The sequence below is a fragment of the Suncus etruscus genome, chromosome 1, assembly GCF_024139225.1.
Source record: "Suncus etruscus isolate mSunEtr1 chromosome 1, mSunEtr1.pri.cur, whole genome shotgun sequence".
In the NCBI taxonomy this organism is placed as follows: domain Eukaryota; kingdom Metazoa; phylum Chordata; class Mammalia; order Eulipotyphla; family Soricidae; genus Suncus; species Suncus etruscus.
Genome location: NC_064848.1, coordinates 91758255 through 91780316, shown reverse-complemented (window position 1 = coordinate 91780316; position 22062 = coordinate 91758255). Strand labels below are relative to the sequence as shown.

The following is a 22062-nucleotide window of genomic DNA, read 5'->3' as shown; positions in this document are numbered from 1 at the left end:
GATATATTATTCACCAATAAAAGCAATAGAGTAACAATATATGTTGCAATTTGGATCAACTTTAAATTATAAAGGCAAAACTTGTCACAGAAGATCAGTGTAACTATTATTCCTATCATATGAATTTTCTAGTCTTCTTGCAAGAGAGAGTTGGAGAACACAAAGAGTGATTGCTATTCTAGAATTTCTCTGGGAGTAGTAAATATATTACAGTTGTACAAGTCTATGATTATAGTCACTGAATTGTACATTTTAATTGTTCATGTCAAGTATATCAAAATTTTATTTTTAAAATATAGTTTCTGGGGGCCAGAGAGGTGGCGCTAGAGGTAAGGTGTCTGCCTTGCAAGCGCTAGGCAAGGAAGGACCGTGGTTTAATCCCTCAGCGTGTTTGATCACCCAGCGTCCCATATGGTCCCCCCAAGCCAGGGGCAATTTCTGAGCACTTAGCCAAGAGAAACCCTAAGCATCAAATGGGTGTGGCCCCCTCCCCAAAAAATGAACAAAAAATAGTGGTGATGGCTTATCAACAAACCACACTAAACTGAAAATCTAAAATAACAAAATAGATTTTGTTATATATATTTTACTACTGTTAAAATATACATAAAAAGCCTGTGCAGAATGAAAACGATAACTTTTCCATATTTAATTATGAAGAGGTTCTTTCTCTAAAGATTCACTTTGTCCCAAATAGAAAAATTTTATGTCTAAATCATTTTTATGGAAAATGGGGGTGGGGATGCTGGCAGGATGCTCCCTAGTTGAGAACCCTGGGATCACTCTGGTGATACAAACCTAACAGCTCAATCTCATGTGAGTGGTGCCTGTTAGTTTGGTTTAGGGGGTGGTGAATGGGGAGAAGGCAATGTGATACTGAGGATTAAGCTCAGTCAAGACTTTTAGAATTTAACGCATAAACTCAAATCCTTTTAGCTATCTCCCCATCATGCTCATCTAAAAATTTTATAACCCATATATATTGAGGAAGTATATGATTTTGAAAAGTGTTTAGAATAAATCAAATAGTATAACAAATAGGTCCCAAAGGATATAAAAATCAAATGCTACAGAACATTGTATTTTTAATTTTATGACTCATAAAACATATCTTCGGTTATTTAACCTACTGTAGCATTGATTTTGATACATGATATCTGTTAAATATTTCCTGCTTTGAGGAAATAAACTGTTACAATTCAGCTTTTAACAAATAGAACTTCTACTATTATTCAGTTAGTTACACGGTACCTATATTTTGTGTAACATTTCACATTACACTTATTCTCTTACACTAATTTTAGAGCAACTTATGTGTAAAAATGTAAGTTTCTAAAAATTTCATTTCATTTGACTCACCAGACCAAATTTATCATGTTGTTTCTAAACCAATCCTACATAGATCTTAAACACAAATGCACATTGATGTACATTAACTAAAAATATTTTAAATTTCAATTATAGTACAAACATACATACACAAAAACTTACCTGTACTGCAAAATCCATGTACTTTATAATAAGCATTCCTCTAAAATTCTTCTCTAGTACTCTGAAAAGTATGTTACTATATTGAATGATGGTTTTAGCTAAATTAAGTCTAATATAGAACAAACAGTAAATACTACACTTTAGTGCAATTGGATACATAATATAGTAACATCAAGTCAAAATTCAAAGAAAATAAAAATGCCAGTATTTTGTTATCAAACTTACTTTAGATAAATAACAACAGAATTTCAAATCAAGTACATTATATTCTTAGCTGGTAACCTCAGAAATCATTACCTGAAAATTTTGATTCTAAATGTTCTGTCCTTAACAGAATCGATTGCTCTTAACAAGTCATTAAAAAAGACACCTTTGAAAAGAGTTTTAAGAAGAAAAAGGGGAAAGGCTGCCACTGGGATCAGAGACATAGTACAACAGTAAGTACTTGCCTTGCCTGATAGCTGACCTGGTTTTGATCCCCAGCACACCACAAGATATCCTGAGAACTGGCAGTAGTGATCCCTGACTGCAGAGCCAGAAGTAATTCCTGAGCACATCTTGTGCAAATCCAACCCTACCCATACCAAACAAACAAAAATTATGTTGCCATGAAATATGCCATTATGTCTTAAAATATACACATGCAAACAATACAATGTAGAGTGAAAATCTGTGTTTTGCTTCTTTGAGGTGCTAGGGATTGAATACAAAGAGAGCTTCACAATGCAAGGCATTAGCTAAATCCATAATGCAAAATTTTTGATATAAAAATAAAATATTAACGTTTTATATAAGAAAAATAACTATTGGGTAATATTGAATACAAGGGCAGGAAGACACCTAAAATTAGTTTTTATGAAACAAACTTTATCTTTTAGTTATACAGATTGTGAAGGACATATATTTAATTTCATCACATATATTACTGGGATACATTATTTTATTTTTATACATTATTTTTACATTAGAGGAATGCTTATTATTATTATTATATGTAATTACTCATCACATATATTTCTGGGATACATTATTTATTAACATTTTGTAAATGAGGAAAACTGAAGATGGAGAAACTAAACACTTTGTGCAGATGTGTAGGCAGTAGAATAAAAGCTGGGATAAAATTGCAGCCCATACTCATCCTTTACATTCCTTCCTTTATAGACTTGAATATCCTGAAACAGACCTTCAGCTATATGGTCAATTAATATTTGGTAAGGGGCCAGAAAATATAATGTGGAGGAAAAACATTCCCCTCAAGAAGTGTTGTTGGGAAAACTGGCAAGCTATATGCAAAAAACAAAAAAACAAAACAAAACAAAAAAACTCAATAATTCTCTTGAAAGCCATACAAAAAAGTCAAATAAAAAATTTGATATCTGGGCCCGGAGAGATAGCACAGCGGTGTTTGCCTTGCAAGCATGCGATCCAGGACCAAAGGTGGTTGGTTCGAATCCCGGTGTCCCATATGGTCCCCCGTGCCTGCCAGGAGCTATTTCTGAGCAAACAGCCAGGAGTAACCCCTGAGCACTGCCGGGTGTGACCCAAAAACCAAAAACCAAAAAAAAAAAAAAAAAAAAAAATTTGATATCAGACCTGAAACATAAAGATACATAGTGGAAATCATAGGCAGATCTCTCCATACTCATCATGAAACCAAAGCTAAAGGAATCTTCAAGAATGAAACACCAGGGCCAGAGAGATAGCACAGTGGTAGGGTGTTTGTCTCACTCTCAGCCAATCCAGGATGGACGGTGGTTCGCATCCTGGCATTCCATATGGTCCCCCATGCCTGCCAAGAGTGATTTCTGAGCGCAGAGCCAGAAGTAACCCCTGAGCACTGCTGGGTGTGACCCCCCCCCAAAAAAAAAGTAAAAAGGATTGAAGGGAAATGGGGACATTGAAGAAAATGTACTGGTGAAGGGGGGGGGGTAATTTGTTTATGACTGAAACTCAACGACAATCATGCTTGTAATTATGGTGCTTAAATAAAGATTTTATATATAAAATAAAGACTTGAACCAAAAAAATGAACATTGTATGACTAAAAATCATGAACAAATTTGTAACTTTTTGTAACTGTATTTCAGGTGATTCAATTAAAGAATTTATTTTAAAAATTCCTTTCAGGGCCGGAGAGGTGGCACTAGAGGTAAGGCATCTGCCTTGCAAGCGCTAGCGTAGGACGAACCGCAGTTTGATTCCCCAGTGTCCCATATGGTCCCCCCCCAAACCAGGAGCGATTTCTGAGCGGGTAGCCAGGAGTAACCCCTGACCATCAAACGGGTGTGACCCCCCCCCAAAAAAAAAACAAAAAAAATTCCTTTCATTATTCATTATTTCATTATTCCTTCCAATATTAAACATTATTTATGTCACTTAGCAATATAAGTCAAAACCATAAGCTATTGCAACAGCAAAAAGAATACTAACAAATATTTCTGAAATCTGACTGGCTAAATAGCATTAAACATCTAGTAAGGAAAATAAAAATAGACTAACAATACCAATTTGGGAAGCATATGTGATAGACAAGAATTCTAGTCTTGCTGCTGAACCAGGCTCAATCTCCAAAACTCCGTATGGTTCTATGAGTACTGCCAGGAGTGATTTCCGACTTCAGAGCCAGGAATAAGCTCTGATCATCACTGATGTAGCATATACACACACACACACACACACACACACACACACACACACACACACATATATATATATCTGTTTCCCAAGCTTTGACATAGCAGAACAAATAAGTAATCAAAAATAAATAACTATTTATTTTTTTCCAAATAATTTTCAACTTCTCTCCAACAATGCCTGCAGTTTCCCTCCTAGCACACATCCGACCTTCACAGACACATTATAAAGTTAAATGATTGTGGTTTGGACCCCATGCTTATAGTATTAATGATTTTGTGGTTTAGGAAAATACATACACTAAAATTCTATTTCTTAATAGAATTAATAATACTTAATAATTCAATCAACATAAGTAACCAAATGATACATGGTAAGGTGGTAGATTTTATAAAAGTAAAAGAGAACTAAGTTTATCTCGTGCTTATCAGTATTTTAAGTTAAACTGTGACATGTACACCAATATATACAGCAGAATTTTCTATAAAAAAAAAAACCCAAAAGTATCTATAAATATAATCATAAAAAGATATATAAACTTATGCTCAAACTACACAAGATGGGTCTAATTCTTGTTTGAATTTATGTTTGGGATCACATGCTTATATGTGTGATGACTCATGATGTTGATGATAGAGTCAATTCAACTCTATCTGAAGCAATGAAATGGCCAAGACCTTACGTTATTGCCAGTTTACCTCCTCCCACTTTTTCTTTGTCATTTAATACTTTTCATTCCCTTTTCTTGTCTATTTATCACAGATTAAGTGTGAACATCTTTATTTGCTCTTCTCCCTCTAACTTACTTCACCTAACAGGATACTCTTCAGTTCTATCCAGATTGCAGTCATCTAACATGATTTATATTTTATTATAGTTATACAGTATTTTATTGAGTTTTTACACTAAACTTAATTATCCACTTTTGTCCAACATAAGACATTTGGGTTGTTTCTACACCTTGACTATTGTATTTTCTGGCATATAAGAAACTTTTGAAACAAAACCGAAAACCGGGAGTCGTCTTATACACCGAGTATATCCCGAAAAATGTTTCAATATGCTGCTAAACGAAAATTGTCTAAATATTGCCACAAAACGAATTTTCCTACTCGATCCTGCACCAATCACTGCAAGGTTGCTGGAACTGCCTCTCTAACTCAGCCAATCCAAGCAGGCTTTTTATGCATGCAAATTAGACAATGTTCTGTACCAAATCTACACTGTCAAAAGCCTGCTCAGATTGGCCAGAGTCAGAGAGGAAGTCTATTACAGTATAACCTTCGAACCTTTGCTTGTTGTGATTGGCTCACTGTGGTACATACAGTTGCAGCACAGAAACGTTCAGTCTTATACAGTGAATATAGGCCTATACCTATGTTTTAACTGTAAAATTAGGGGATCGTCTTATATGCCCGGTCATCTTATACGCCGGCAAATACGGTAAGTGCTTCAAATGTTGTGCATATTTTTATGTAGATTTTGTGTTTGGGGAATAGATGCCAAGAAGTAGAATCACTTGATCATGTGGGATCTTTGATTTAAGTTTCTGCGATGTCTCCATGCTGTTTTCCATAGGACTGAACCAGGCAACATCTCCACAAGCAGTGAATGAGAGTTCCCTTTTTGACCATATCTCAGCCAGCACTGGCTGTTTTCTGTATTCTTGGTATGTTATTTTCAGTGGTGAGATTTCTTTTGGGTGGGGGAGGCCACACCTAGCAGTGTTCAGAGATCATTCCTGGAAAACTGGGCATAAAGAAACAATTCTGGGATTTTTTTGGCTCTTGTTTTTGGCATGTGTGTGTATATGTGTCTGTGTGTGTGTATACTAATATACCTAGCTATGTTTGGGGATTAGTTCTGACTCTGTGCTCAGGGATCACTCCTAGTGCTTCTTAATGGACTATTTGAGGTACTGGGAACAAAAACTGGGCTAGCCACATGCAACCACCCTGTCTGCTATAGTGTCTCTCTATATCCAGAGAAACTTCTTATGCCTCCCAATCCACACATGGTCACTTGAATATAAGCAGTATCCCTATAGTCCAAAAGCACTCTGTAGATCTCTCAAAGAATGGACAGTTAGCAAGGGTCTCCTTGTACCTAAAATATGCCCATTCATCTAAAATTTATGCTCTGTGACTGAAATGCCAACCTCATCTTAAAGTCACCCAATCATATCATCATACCCAAGCCTGTATGGTGAAAAGCAACTTAAGTGTTTGACATGTACTGGTGCTCTTGAATCTTTGGCTACTAGACATGTCCACTGATCCCAGTGCACAGATAATACCAGGCATGACCTTTTCCTAAAGTCTGCTCAGACAGATCCCTGTGAGCACTCATGAGCACAAATGTCTGGTGTGTTGTACACAGACCCTTTGAAACTCATTGAATAGGTGCTCCCTAGCATTCTCAATCTTATTCTCTAGGCCCGTGATGGTGAACCTATCGCATGCAAAGGCCTTGCAGCTGGCACGAGGGAAGGTTAGCAATTAAGATATGTGGTGTGTGCTCATAGTTTTTAGATACTAAAATCTTGTTATTAAGGTTTAATTGACATGCTGGCACTTTTGAGGAAATTCTTTGGTTTTGTGCTACAGTTTAGGCACTCGGGCTCAAAAAGGTTAGCTAGTCTAGGCTGTCACCGTCTTTTGCAAAAATGAACACTCATGAGTACATGCTCCTGCTCACCAACCAAGTCCACTCAATTATTTTTTTATCTAATTATTTTGGGGGTTGCAGGTTGGGCCACAACTGGCAGCACTCAGAGGTTACTCCTGGCTCTGAGCTCAGAGATTGCTCCTGAGAACTATATGGGATTTCAGGAATCGAACCCAGGTCCATCTTGGGTCAGACACATGCAAGGTAAATGCCCGACTGTTGTGTTATTGCACCACTCCAAGATCCACTCTATTTCGAACTGAAAGTTGTTCTCTAATTTGTTTGAATTTGATGCACAGGTGTCCCCCAAATATAGGGAGACTCAGTCACTTGGTCATTGCTCATGATGATCCAAATTTGGTTTGCAGGAATCTCTTTTGAATGTGGTTGCTGTCCAGATTTGTTCCAACTTAGTTTCAAGACTTGTAAACAAGCACCACTAGAAGCAATCCAAGTTTGTTTGATCTTGGCACTCCAGTTTCTGTCAGGTGCTGGCAAGTTAAATCCCTGGTAGCTATGTAGATTTCCTTAGTGTTATAGATACTATTGGCAATTGGTATAATAGAGTCCTAGTTGCTTACCAAGCCTGCTTGAATTTGATAGCATAGCTGCTGCCTGATGCTAGCAACTGTGAATCCTGGGTTTCTACCCAAGTCTACTCTACCTCAGTGCAATATTTTCTGCAAGGCATTTATGACTACAAATTCCTGGTGGCTGTCGGTCCCACACAAATCAGAATCAGAGTCATTGTTTACAATTTCAGTCATGAAACTATGATTGTTACCCAGATCTGCTCAAATTTGCCTGCTCCCCTCCTAATCAAAGGATGAGGAAGTCATCAAGACTTCAATAAGACAAGATCTGAGAAAATCCAAACAGAAATCATTGAAATGAAGAATTGGCTTTAATTAAAAAGCATAAGAGCAGGGCTCCAAATTAAAATGACAAGCTACAAATCAAACCACTGACCTCAATGATAAGGAAAAGGAAATGATTACAAAATAAAAGAAAATAGAAAAAGAAAATTTAAAATTTCAATAACAAAAAAATACGTGATAGAATAAAGAGGAATCACACTTATGTCACGAGGGTTCCAGAAGGAAAGGAAAGAGCAAGTGGCAAAATTCTTAGTTAAAGAATTAGTAACTGATAACTTCCCCAAACCAAGAAAGGAGACAGCTATTCATAACAGGAAGCTCAAAGAATTTCAATAAAAATAAACCAAATATACATGCCAAGACACACTAATTAAAATAAAAAAATCATGGCCTAGGTAGAATCCCAAAATCAGCAAGAGAATAATAAAAAAAAAGTCATATATAAGGGAATCATAATAAAACTCAGAAGAGAATAGGATATGATATGATATGATAGAATGATATGATATATCCAAAGTGTTAAATAAGAAGACCTCCAGTAATACTAGATCCAGCGAGGTCATCCCTTAGATTTGAAAGAGCAATTAAAAAGCTTATCGGAAAATAACAGATAAAGGAATTCATGGTCATTAAACTAGTTCTTATAGTATTATAAAATACTAATGGTATTCTATAAAGGAAAAGAAATCCCACTCGACTACAAAGATATCTAAAAAATTTTGCACATCAAAACTTTAAGTCACTATTAGACAAGGAAACAAAAAAATATTTTATCTTCATAGATTTGAAGAGTACTGTAAAAAAATTATCATTCAGGTACTAAGAGATAGTACCAAGTTAACATGCTTGCTTTGCATATGGTCAACTCTGGTTTGATCTCTGGATATGGTCCATTGCCAGGAGTGATCCCTGAGCACAAAGCCAGGATGAAGCCCTAACCAGCACCAGGTATCGCCTGAAAGCCAAAAACAAAAAACAAAAATCCATTCTTTTAAAGCATTAGACAGACTTGATGCAATGTTTATCAAAACCCCAATGGCATTCTTCAAGGACATAAAACAAACATTATTAAAATGAGTATGAACTAAACAAACAGTTTATGTCAAAGGAGCCAAGAAAATAGAGAAAGTATTTTCAACAAGTGGCACTGAGAAAACTAGACAGCCACATGGAAAGTAATAAAAACTGACCGTTATCTTAAAAGATGCAAAAAAAAAAAGTCAAATCAAAATGGGCTAAAAAGCAATGAAGCTTACTCAGATTTCTCTTTTATGCCAAGTCCTACTTAGCCTTTCGATATAATCTGCTTCATACTGACAAGTGGGTAGAATCCAAAGGCTTTCTAGCCAATCAATAGTAAGCTATGTCATTTCTTCTACCTTTTATGAATTTATTTCTATTATAAGTGGCGGTTTTTAAATGCCCTGTCTCAGAATATCACAAAATGCATTTTAATATAAATTTAGTTTCCCCATATATATCATATATACTTTAAGAAGTGCTCTGCTTTTTAATCTAGTGTAAGCTACTAACCACCACTGCTTTAAAAAATATCTTTTATTTTGTTGTGTCATATCAAAAGAGCTGGGGTTAAAATGTGTGTGGGGAAATGTCCAGTTTCATTAAAAGTAAAGTGATTATAACACATGGGAATTTTACAGAGATCAGGCATGGTTATCACAGTAAGATATAAATTCTTCATAGTACTAAACTTCAAGTGCCTGGTGATATATCAATTTATTAATAAGAATTTATATGCTCTAACCTGTGGTCTTCCAAGTTATAAATTAAATATTTTAACAAACTGCTAATAGTTTGTTTTAAAATACATTATTCTAAACTACTTAGGGAAATTCACATAACAAGCAATACTGAACAACTTTATTGTAAAACTTTATGATTTGATCAAATGGTACTGCAAAGGAAAAATAGCTTAAACTGTTTAAGAAAGTTTCAGTTCTTTCAGGAATTCCAACAACAGGATATCATTCTCAACACCTTGTTTCCATTTTAGTTCTTTTTTTGTTGTTGTTGTTCATTCTCTGTTACCTGAAGCATTGTATCAACCTTCTCCAGCTACCATCTAATTCCACATGCAGCCATGTCAAGGCGACTGCATGTACAGAATGTTTAAGAAATACAAGTAATGGGGCTGGAGTGATAGCCAAGGTAAGGTTTTGCTGACCAGGATGAACCTGAGTTTGACCCCCGTCATCCCATATGGTCCCCTGAGCCTTCCAAGAGCAATTTCTGAGCACAGAGCGACACAACAAGGAAACAGACAATATTGACCAATGACAAGCATTTGGTGACTAGAGATGACAGGAGAGAGGTAGAGGATCACAAGTACTTTGGTTGCAGTGGAGTGCAGTAAATTAGGAATATAATAGTCATCTTATCCAAAATCATGAATAAATAAATCCTTAGGATGAAAGTAACAGTATCATCCTAAATTAAATCCCACACATTAAAATAATTTTAAATGCCAACATTTACGAAGTTATAGTCTGAAATTAGGTCAAGGAGTAAATAATTGTTAAAGCTAGAGCAAGAAAATTTTCTTTCCCAGCCACCATTACAAAAGCCCCGCAAATGCTCATGTAAAAAAGGTCCTTGAGACCAGCCCCAAATCCTGCCAAATCCCATTCTCAGACCAGAGCTCAGTGGTGGTGAAGTGCAAGGAGCCCAGGGTCAGCCCTTAAATTCAGGAAGTGCAAAAGAGCCCCTCCTCCTCCCTTCTGCCTTGGAACCTCCCAGCCCCCATTATAAAAGCCCCACTCTGGCTCAGGAAAGAAAGCTCAGTGATCCACTGCCCCACAAACCCTGCAGATACTTCAGCTTATACCAGTCAGTTCTTGGTTCTAGGTAGAACAAGTCTAACATTTCTTGCCCTAAGAAAATATACAGCCCCCAAACTAGAAGAACAACCCAATAAACTAGTACACAACATTTCTTTCATACTGGGGCTTACCTAGAATAAACCCCAAAACAGATATACCTCCAACCATCTCTTATACAATTAAACAGACCACTTTTTATAAACACCCTGAAACTCCGGCACTCCAATCCACCCAAATGCAAAAAACAAGGGGGAAAACTAAGGAATACACAACTGAGGATATGGAGAGAAATCCTACTTTCCAAATTTCCAAGTCTTCCAAAGATCACAAACCCTATAGATGAGAACCCCTAAAATCAGCATTTATTGTCTTAACAATGGATTCAAGGAATCACTTGCCAAAGAAATTAAGAAATCTATAGATAAGCAATTCAACCAAATCAAAGAACTCTATCAGATGAGAGAATCCATATGTATGGAACTACGAAACTAAAAAATATGCTAGCAAGACATAATAGCAGAATTACAGAAATAGAGAATCGCATAGATGAACTTGAAGATAAATGGATGGGAATCATGGAAAACAAACAAAAAGGCTGGGGCAGCATACTCATGTAAGACCAAATTACATTCAACCTCAAGGAAGTACTCAAAGACAAAGATGGACACTACTTAAGGATAAGGGGAACATTAGACCAAAAAGTACTAACTCTGATCAACATTTATGCATCAAACGTAGAGCCACCAAAACATGTAAGACTTTTGCTCACAAACCGGGAGAAACATATGGATGGAAATATGATAGTTGTGGCAGATTTCAACACATCATTCACGTCACTAGAAAGATTCACTAAGCAGAACACTACCAAAGACATAAGAGCCCTAAATGAAAAACTAGAAGAACTAGGACTAACGGGCGTATGCTATTCTCAGAAAGCAGAATACATATTCTTCTCAAGTGCACGTGGAACATTTTCTAGAATAGACCATACCTTAGACACAAAACTAAGTTATATAAAATCACAAATAAAAGAATTATACCAAGCACCGTATCAAACCACAATCCAACAGAGATCAACATTGACTGTAAAAAGAATATGTGAAGAAAATCTACTACCTGAAGACTAAACAACATGCTGCTCAACAACAGCTGGATCAGAGAGGAAATCAAGAAAGAATGACAATTCTTGAGACGAATGACAATAAAGAAACAAACTGCCAAACTCTATGGCACGTAATTGGGGGAAACTCATAGCAATACAGGCCTACATTAGGAAAGAGGAAAATGACAAAATTAACAGCTAAAAGGAAGATCTTAAGTATCTGGAAAACCAGCAACAAAGGAACCTAAATACAGATAGAAAAAGAAATAAAAAAAACAGAATAAAAATAAAAAACATAGAAACAAATAAAATAATACCAAGAATCAATGAGAACAGGAGCTGGTTTTTTGAAGGAATAAAAAGATAGAAAAAATGGTGGCAAGACTCACAGGAAAAACACTCAAATTGAATCACAAATGAAAGGGGACAGATTACAATAGAACCTCAAGAAATACAACACATCATGAGGGCCTTTTATGAACAACTGTACTCAGTTAAGATAGAGAACCCAGAAGAAATGGACAGATTCCTGGAAAAATATCATCCTCTGACACTTAACAAGGAGGAAGTAGAAAGCCTAAACAGGACAATCAAAACAAAGGAAATTGAAACAGTATTTAAGAAACTCCCCAAGAATAAAAGTTCAGGTTTTACAGGTGAGTTCTATCAAACATTCAAAGAAGAATTACTACCATTGATCCTTCCAAAACATTGAAAACAAAGGAATCCTTGTAATTCCTTTTATGAAGCTAATATCATGCTCATTCCCAAAGTTGACAAAGATAACACCAAGAAAGAAAACTACAGACTAATCCCACTAATGAACATGGATGCAAAAATTCTTAATAAACTCTTAGTAAACCGAATCCAACAACACATCAAAAATATTATACACCAAGCCCAAGAGAGTTTCATCCCAGAGATGATGCAAGGATGGTTCAAGTTACACAGATCAATCAACAGCAAACATTACATCAACAACACCAATAAAAGACAAAAACCACATGATCATATCAATCTATGCAGAGAAGGCCTTTGACAAAATCCAACATCCATTCATGATGAAAACATTCAGCAATGGGGCCAAAAAGATAGCATGGAGGTAAGGCATTTGCCTTCATGCAGAAGGATGGTGGTTCAAATCCCAGTGCCCCATATGTTCCCCCGTGCCTGCCAGGAGCAATTTCTGAGTGTAGAGCCAGGAGTAACCCCTGAGTGCTGCCAGGTGTGATCCAAAAAAAAAAAAAAGAAAAAGAAAAAGAAAACACTCAGCAAAATAGACTCCATAAGACCATAGTGCGGGGTGAAAATGTGCCCTGGAATCATAACCCCCCTCTGACTATCTCAAAAGACTTAATGGGGGATATCAATATTTTCTTTGTATGTTTACTCTGAGTGTGTTTATTTCCATATGTAGAGGTAGACTCCTCCATCCACCTCCTTTTTCCCCCTTGTTTTGGTTCTGCTTAGTAAGAAATTCTAGCAGAAAAGTATTACTTGGGATATGAGCTCAGGTCAAAACCAGGGCACAGAAATTGTTCAGCTTATCATTTTTACCCTCAAAAGCACTAATAATATGATATGGCATCATTCTTATTGCATAGACACAATAAAATGGGGAAATCTTATGTATAGAAACAAATTCTTTTCTGGTAGTCATTCTAGATTCAAGAATCCTACAAGGCTTGAGGGATCTAGTATTTAAAAAAAAGACACATTATTTTCTAATAGAGATAAGAATCCATTAATTTTATAATATCGGTAGGGCACCTACATCCTGAACATTTGTCATGAGAACTAGACCAGACCTCAAGTGATCAGACATTGACTGTCCAACCCCAAACCCCGGAACCCAACCTCAGAGAACTGGCACAGTTCCCTGCACCAGGACCAGAAATCAACCCCCCTTGGGGGTCGGGGGGAAGGCCCTTATACCATGCTGGCACCAACTTGAGCCAGGTAGGTTCATATGAAATCCTGATGATGAGGAAACAGTAACAATCTTGAACTAAGGGCAGGTTGCCTTACCTCATCACCTAATGGTGAGATGAAATCAGAAGACCCTCCCCCTTAGTATCTGTGTATAAACCAAGATCATTAATACTAGAAGACAACAATCGCAACTGAGCAGAACTTTTCCTGAGACCATAAAGAAAGACACTATCCTAGGCTTCGTCCAAGGATCTGTGCAAAAAACAAGTTCTCTAATTACTGAATTACTAATTACTCTGACAACTAATTACTCTTACAACCATGATTGAGCAGAACGTTTCCTGGCACCATAAAGACCTTGGGGTTTGACAACTAATATGTCCGAAGGCTGTAGTCGGTCTCATGATAGTATGCTTCAAGGATAAAGACACACACTTAGGCCAAGAGAATTTCCTTTCTAATTTCCCCAATATTTACTGCACCTATGCAAAAATAAATAAATAATAAGAAAGAAAGAAAGAAAGAAAGAAAGAAAGAAAGAAAGAAAGAAAGAAAGAAAGAAAGAAAGAAAGAAAGAAAGAAAGAAAGAAAGAAAGAAAGAAAGAAAGAAAGAAAGAAAGAAAGAAAGAGAGAAAGAAAACCTTGCCATATATGCACTCATTTTTATTTATTTTTTCTTTATACTTTTAATTTTATTTATACTTATAGCTTCTAAACAGGGACTCCCGCCATTTTTTTCTTTTACAGAACCACAGAACATGAATCATCTTGTTCTCTCTCATATTTCTATGTCTTCCTACAAACTGAGAAAAAAAAAAAGTGGATAGGACTGGGGGGCCAAGTGCTCTTGGAAAAACTGAGTGGAAATAAAAAATGGTAAAACCTAAATACCCAACCCAAAGTCAATGACAATAGAATCAAGAGACTCAAACTACAAGTATACAGAAAATGGACCTGTTACGCTAGTAGTCCAGGGGGTTAAGGGTTGAATATGCAAGACATGCTGGGAATTAGGGCAGAGAGTGCTCATCACTGGAGGTGGGAATGATCCTAATTCACTATCACTATGTACCTGAAATACAACTGTGAAAGACTTGTAATTCACACTGGTATCAATAAAAATTATTAAAAAATTTTTCTTAATGCATGACATTTGGTAAAATTGACATATATGACAACATATTTGGTTATATTCACAGAGCTGTTCATTCATATTAATAACTTACTGAAAGTTCTGTACATCCACATTATTTACCTATAGTTTAACAGTGATGCAACAATCTAGTAATATTATTTGAACAACAGGCCATTAATTATCACCAGGTCCTGCTTGAACGAGTGGCCAGTCATTTAATACCCAAAGCTATCCAACTCAAACAGAGATGACTAAAACATTATGACTTGATTAATATGGCAGTGATTTATTTTTTGACACTAAGAAAACAGAAAAAACAAGCTTCTGTTTTGTTTGTTTCTTTTCAAGTTCAGCATTTCAGATTCCATACTGGAAATTTCATAAAGTAGACCAAATTCTTCCAATGACTCTACTAGGCTTTGGTCATAAAAATATTTTTAAAATAAAATGTTTTCATTAACTGCTATTTAATGTTATATAAAGAACCTTTAACCAACTCAAAATAATTATAATCCTTATCATATATGAAAATGGTATTTTATTAGGTGGCCATGCAATTATCTTCTTAATAATGACGTAAAAAACTAGGTTATTATCCCATAGCGGCTGCCACATCACCAGCGAATTCAACAGCTTCACCATTAATCTCAGAAGAGATGCAAACCAAGCCTCTAAAACTCATGTGTATACTGGTCAGGCTGAAAATGATGGGAAACCATTGAGAGAGGAGTGGGCCAAGTTCCATCAACACTGCTGATGCCATGGAAGCCCTACCCAGAAGAATACAGCCATCACCAGGCAAATCATATAAATGGCCCAATTTCACTGCTTCATGACTAATATCAGCAGAGACAAGAAATTCCAGGAATATAGGTTTTTGGTCGAGAACTTTGGGATCTTCTTGTAATGGGTGTAGGAAGCACCCCTATGAGCCCTCATGCTACCAGAAGCCCTAGTACTCAACCCACATCCCACAACTGCCACCACTGTAAGCAAGGGCACAGGGCACAGCTTCACAGCTCCACTACTTATCTCAGAAGAGATGCCAGCTAAATCAAGCCAAAGACACTTATGATCCCAGTTCTACGGATCCTGGAATTCCTGGAGCACAGCACCTCCTAATTCCCACATAGTGATAGCCCTGTAGGACCACACCAAGTTGGATGGAAAAGTTACAGAGAAGCCAATTACTCAGAACGCTCAATGAGCAATAGACATCTTAGCAAACCTTCAAAGACTTACTGACCTCATTGAAAGGTATAAAAATTTTCACAAATTTTGTTATACTGGTGTTTTTAAATACTTTTATTAGTTTTTTTTGTAACAAGTGATATAAAATAAATTATTCTGTGCCTTCTAAGGTGGCAAGATTGCAGAATAGGTAGGAAAAAGGGGACAATGTTAAAGGGAAGGTCACAATGCTGATGGAGTGGTGTTGGAACACTGGCTTCTTCCATATATAATAGAAACTAATGCTTTTTAAAATAGTGTATACAAATGATGATCTGTCTCAACATGTATATTTTGAGTCTTTATAACAATTTGATAATTAGGCATTACTAGTATCCAATTTAACATACAGAGAAACTTATGCAGAAAGGTAGTATGTAATTTTCTTAAAAATGAAAAACTATTTAATGTCATGCCATATTTAAATGTTGATCAAATAAGTTCCAGAATCAAAGTTCCTACCTACTAGACTAGATTTATTCTCAAAGTTTGTTCCAGCACTGAATAATTACAGAATATTAACTTATCCAATTGCCAAAGAAGTTACTTATAGTAGTCCCTACATAGCTGAAATACCATATAGTAGGGAAAATATAGGGTAAATACCAATGTGGATTCTTTAAATATAATCTATAGATGATTAGTAAGAGCAGACAAAAAGTATCAACAGTTAGTCAAGCCTCTCAATGCTTACCACAGGCTGTGTTCTTTACACTAACTGTATAGAAAGAGGAGGTCCAGTAAATGCAACCCATATACACCTCAACCAGGCCCTTTGCCTGGTCTGTATTGTGAATTAGGGGACAAAAAAATAAGTCAAGGGAAAAAAACAACCAAGAGAAATGAAATGTGCAAGATTAGTTAGAATAAAATAAGCCAATCTTAAAAAGTTGGTGCTCCTACATTTCTCTTCATCTGACTACTATAATATTTGGCTACTATAATATTTGACTACCTGCCCACATTCACATTTTCTTTTAAGTTAATTTATATAAAAGGCAATTATGCTACGTCCTAGGATAGTTATTTAGCAAAATAATTAAAAGTAAAGTATTTAATGGGCCAGAGCTATAACGCAGCGGTAGGGCATTTGCCTTGCACTCGGCTGACACATGGCTGACCCAATATGAACCTGGGTTCAATCCCCGGTGTCCCATATGGTCCCCCAAGCCAGGAGCACATAGCCTGAGTATCACTGAGTGTGGCCCAAAAACAAGACAAACAAACAAACAAACAAAAAAAGTAATGTACTTTAGCCCACGCAGCAGATAACTCGCCATCTAGGGAGAAAAATGTAAGCCAAGACCCTGGGCCTGTGGAAGCTATGCCTGGTGCCTCCATCACTCAGAATGACCGTTTTCCCAATGGCCTCACTTCATCATCCCTCTACTTCAGGTTATAAACTCAGGCTATAATCATAGGCACACCAGTTTTGGAGCTATTAGAGCAAATGCAGATACCCTCTTCCCATATCTTTCTTCCTCCAGGAGGCCTGATAGCTCTATACTTGTCCCTAAAAGTCACAGTATCATTAATACTGCTTTGGATTTCTGGAAACTTCATTTGTATGATGATAACATCCCTATAGGATGACACCAATTTAACAAAATGGACAGCTAACAAGAGCTCATTAAACTTTCTGCCACTGTTTTATAATGACTTCATTGGAGATACAGTAAGTTTCACAAATGTTCTTGTCATTGTACTTTTCTTTTTTCTTACTTTTTTTCCTAACGTTTCTTCTCTTCCTTTTTATTCTTTCTTTCTTTTCTCTTTCTTTCTTTCTTTCTTTCTTTCTTTCTTTCTTTCTTTCTTTCTTTCTTTCTTTCTTTCTTTTTCTTTCTTTCTTTCTTTCTCCTTCCTTCTCTTTTCTTCCTTCCTTCTTTCCTTCTTCCTTTCCTTCCTTCCTTTCCTTCCTTCCTTCCTTCCTTCCTTCCTTCCTTCCTTCCTTCCTTCCTTCCTTCCTTCCCTCCTTCCTTCCTTCCCTCCTTCCCTCCTTCCCTCCTTCCTTCCTTCCCTCCTTCCCTCCTTCCTTCCTTCCTTCCTTCCTTCCTTCCTTCCTTCCTTCCTTCCTTCCTTCCTTCCTTCCTTCCTTCCTTCCTTCCTTCCTTCCTTCCTTTTTCTTTCTTTCTCTCTCTTTCTTTTTCTTTTCTTTTTTTGAGGGGGGTGTCACATCTGGCGGTGCTCAGCCGTTACTCCTGGCTCTCTGCTCGGAAATCGCTCCTGGCAGGCATGGGGAACCATATGGGATGTCGGGAATTCAATCACCTTTGGTCCTGAGTCTGCCGCTTGCAAGGCAAACGTCATACCACTGCACTATCTCCAGCCCCATATTTTTTTTTTAGTAAATGTTTTCACTTATCTGGAAACAAATGTTTTATGGTCAACCATGTCAATGATGTGACTCATTTTCTTTAAAGTAAAACAATAAAAGAAATAAAAGTAAAGTATTTTAAAGCAGGAGCTAGAGTAATTTACAGTGGGTAAAGCACCTGCCTTGCATTTGGCAGACCGAGATTTGATCCTGAGCATGCTATATCGTCCCTGAGCCCACTAATAGTGATTCCTGAGCACAGAGCCAGGAGTAACCCCTGCCAAATGTGGCCCCTAAAACTGCAAAGTACTTTCTATGATTAAAATCTAAGTGTATTTACAAATGTTTAATGTATAGTTTAAAGTATATTTTAAAATAATTGTACAATCACTGATAAAGCATTGAAATTAAGTAAAGAAATAATCATAAGTGAAATGAAATAAATAATATTATTCTCTACTTTGGTTTACACTATTCTGTATTGGAAATTGTTTTCCTTTAGGTTTTTAGTCCCACTATATGACTAAAATAAGCTCTGGGATTTAAATAATGGACAAAGTAAATACAAAGCCCAGATTTAACAACTTGGCATGGCCTTGGGCAGAAACCAAAACTTTTTGCTGGAGAAGAGCTGAAATAACTCTGTGCTCAGCACTGACTGTGCTGCATATGTTACAAAAACTATGTAATCAAAACATCACAGAAGCCCTTCTGAGACAATGTCATCATCCTTTCAGAGCTGATTACACTGAGGCCCAGAGAATTTAATTAGCTCTACAAAATCCCAGATGTGAAACAGCAGTACAGATATTTAGATTGTGACATATGACTCAATAATCAATAGAGGCGTTCCCTAAATTAATATGTAAACATTTAAAAGCTCGTAAGCTTCCTAACTCCTTTTACAGGTCAAAGAGATATAGCTTAGTGGACTAGAGTGTCAGCCTTGCATTCAGGAGGCCTGGGTTTCATCCTCAACTCCACATAGTCCCCAAATAACCACAGGGAGTGACTCTTGAACAAGGAACCAGGAGTAGCACACCTAATACTAGTAGATATGGTACAAAACCAGAAAATAAAAATTAAAGAAAAACTACTCTTGTGGGTTCAGAGAGGTAGCTCAAAGGTTTGGAGCCCTACTTTAAATATAAAATGTCTAGGTTCAAAGCCTAGCACAGCATGGTTCTTTGAACATCGCTGAAAGCTACACAGAACTTGGAACAAGGAACTTGGAGCACCACCCTGAGCACTGTTAGGGGTTACACAAACAAATAACAAAACCAACTTCCTTTATCCCCTTCCCACCAAAGAGACAGTCTATTATCTCTCAAATATGACTTCCAAGAGCCCTGGTAACACAGCTTCCCTCAGTGGGTTATCCATTTCATATGGGGCACTGGAACGAGCAAGTAAGTCAGTGTTATTAACATTATGTGCAATTGGAGCTGTGTTCTATTTGTTCAATGAAGAGAGGTTTCCAGTGCTGTACTGAGTATTATGTTTTCTTTTTTTTTTTTTTAATATGAAACGCTTCATGAATTTGCGTGTCATCCTTGCGCAGGGGCCATGCTAATCTTCTCTGTATCATTCCAATTTTAGTATATGTGCTGCCGAAGCGAGCACGAGTATTATGTTTTCTAAAAATAATTTTTCTAAGTTTCAAAAAGGAGGAGGTTTGTAGAGCAAATAAATTTTGGAGCCTCTAAACATGAACCAAGAAAGGGATTGACCATGTAGGGAAGGGGAAAGCCCTAATGAGGAGGTTCTGGGTAAAGCAGAGTCTACAAGAAACTAGAAACCTTAGTGACCTCTGGATACCCTGATGTTTTCAGTTTGTCTTTTTATCAAGAGGGAATGGAAAGTGGCCGACTCTGTAGTGGCAACCACAATGAAGAAGAGCTAATGTCAGCCACATAAATTGTGTTGAAGACTAATGAATCCCTTATCAACATACTAAAAAAATGAATCTATTGTTTCCCATTTTGCCCTTATCAAAACTATAAAGCTAAAATTTGGGGTTTCAAAGAGACAAAAATCTTTCATAAAAAAAAAAATAAAAAGATGTTTGGAAGACACTCAACTGAAGGAACTCAACTGAAGAAAAAAAATGAAAACATATTTATGTTCTATCATGCACATTAGAAGGCCTTCACTTAATAGCAAATTGTAAAGAAATAAATCAAGACAACTAATACATCGAAAGTATTCCATGAACAGATACAACTGAAATTAGCAGAACTCAATCTAAAGACAGCAGGTGATGAAACATTTAAATCCAAGTTCCTCAAACTGGAAATTGGAAAATGTAGCTGTGACCAGACAATCCATTGTTTGACAAGAGCTAAATGGAGATAAAGAAATGCAGTGATTTAAAAATAGAAGTACAAAAATCCAAAGGGATCTCTCTGAGGAAGAGGATCAGACATTGCCAAAGACTAAACTTTTAAGGTCATAATAAGTAATGTTTATACTGGGAGTTGAAGAGAGAAATGACTAATTTTTAATCTGAAAAGATGTACAACCAAAACTACTAAAAACACTAAAAATCCCAACTGCAATCAAGAAAGAAAAGAGAATGCACTAAAATCACTGGGAATAACAGTACAAAATCCATTAACATTAAGCATTTTACTGTCATGATCAAAAAAACAATCCACCAGCAAAGAAAAAGCTCTTTGCAATAAATGTATTTTCCTTTTACTAAAGAGATAAATTTGTTATACTCTCAAAGCCATTTTCCAATTATGGATAATTAAAAATGTCACAAACTTTAGGGCTAAATGGAAGAAAATCCATGAATATTTCTCCAAATCTCCTATAAAGAATAAGCAATGTTTTAGAAAAACTAAAAAAGATGTTTGGATGTTTGGATCAACCTGATTAAATTGAGAATAAAGGTTCTTAAGTGGTTTGCCAAAAAATGTATATGTCACTTAAAAGTTAATTACTGTAGGATCCCTTTTTTTTCTACATACATATTTTAATTATTTTAACTAAATGTAAAAAATTTTAACTAATGCCATTAGATTTGAATCTTTAAGAAGTTCACAAATGTGATAGGACTAAAGAGATAATATAGCAAGTAGGGAGCTTGTCTTGCACATTGCCAACCTGGATTGGATCCTGGGCATCCTTTATGTTTTCACATGCTATGCCAGGAGTAGACCCTGAGTGCAGATCTAGGAGTAAGACCGAAGCCTTTCTAGGTGTGGCCCCAAAACAAAATTAAATGATTAAATGTTAGCTTTTTTTTTTTTTTTTTTTTGGATTTTGAGTCACACCCGGCAGCGCTCAAGGGCTCAAGGATTACTCCTGGTTCTAATGCTCAGAAATTGCTCCTGGCAGGTTCCAGGGACCATATGGGATGCCGGGATTTGAACCACCGTTCTTCTGCATACAAGGCAAATGCTCTACCTCCATGCTATCTCTTTGGCCCCCTAAATGTTAGCTATTGCTTCAAAAAGAGAAAAAAGAATTACAGTATTTCTGGGAACTGTGAAAGTTGTATATCCACACTAAGTATAAACTGAACAGTTTAAAAGATCAACCATTCCTGAAATCACACTATAGAAGGTGCAACTCTTAAGACACCTTGAGTCTTCTCAAGATTACCATATTAGGGACTTACTCTCAAAAGAAATAAGTCTGTCACCCTATTAACTTTGATAACAATAATTTGAATTCAATGGATTTTTTAAGTGGGAAAGAATAATTCTGTATTTTGGAATTCAAGCATACTATTAATTTCTAACTATAGCCAAAAATAACAGAAGTTCCTTGAAAGCTTAAAAGAAATAAAATGTTTAGAATGATTTAAAACTCAGGGCTGGCGAGGT

At 36.4% G+C, this 22062-nt stretch overlaps 1 protein-coding gene and 2 non-coding genes across 3 annotated transcripts in view; 1 reads left to right on the top strand and 2 right to left on the bottom strand.

Annotated features, from left to right (window-relative positions):
- UMAD1 (UBAP1-MVB12-associated (UMA) domain containing 1) overlaps nt 1–22062 on the bottom strand; it is a 265322-nt gene that overhangs the window by 151477 nt on the left and 91783 nt on the right. The window lies entirely within an intron of this gene.
- LOC126032277 (small nucleolar RNA SNORA51) lies at nt 16590–16721 on the top strand. The gene has a single exon (XR_007503840.1). It is a non-coding gene; the product is annotated as a small nucleolar RNA SNORA51 (small nucleolar RNA).
- LOC126024945 (U6 spliceosomal RNA) lies at nt 19743–19849 on the bottom strand. The gene has a single exon (XR_007501020.1). It is a non-coding gene; the product is annotated as a U6 spliceosomal RNA (small nuclear RNA).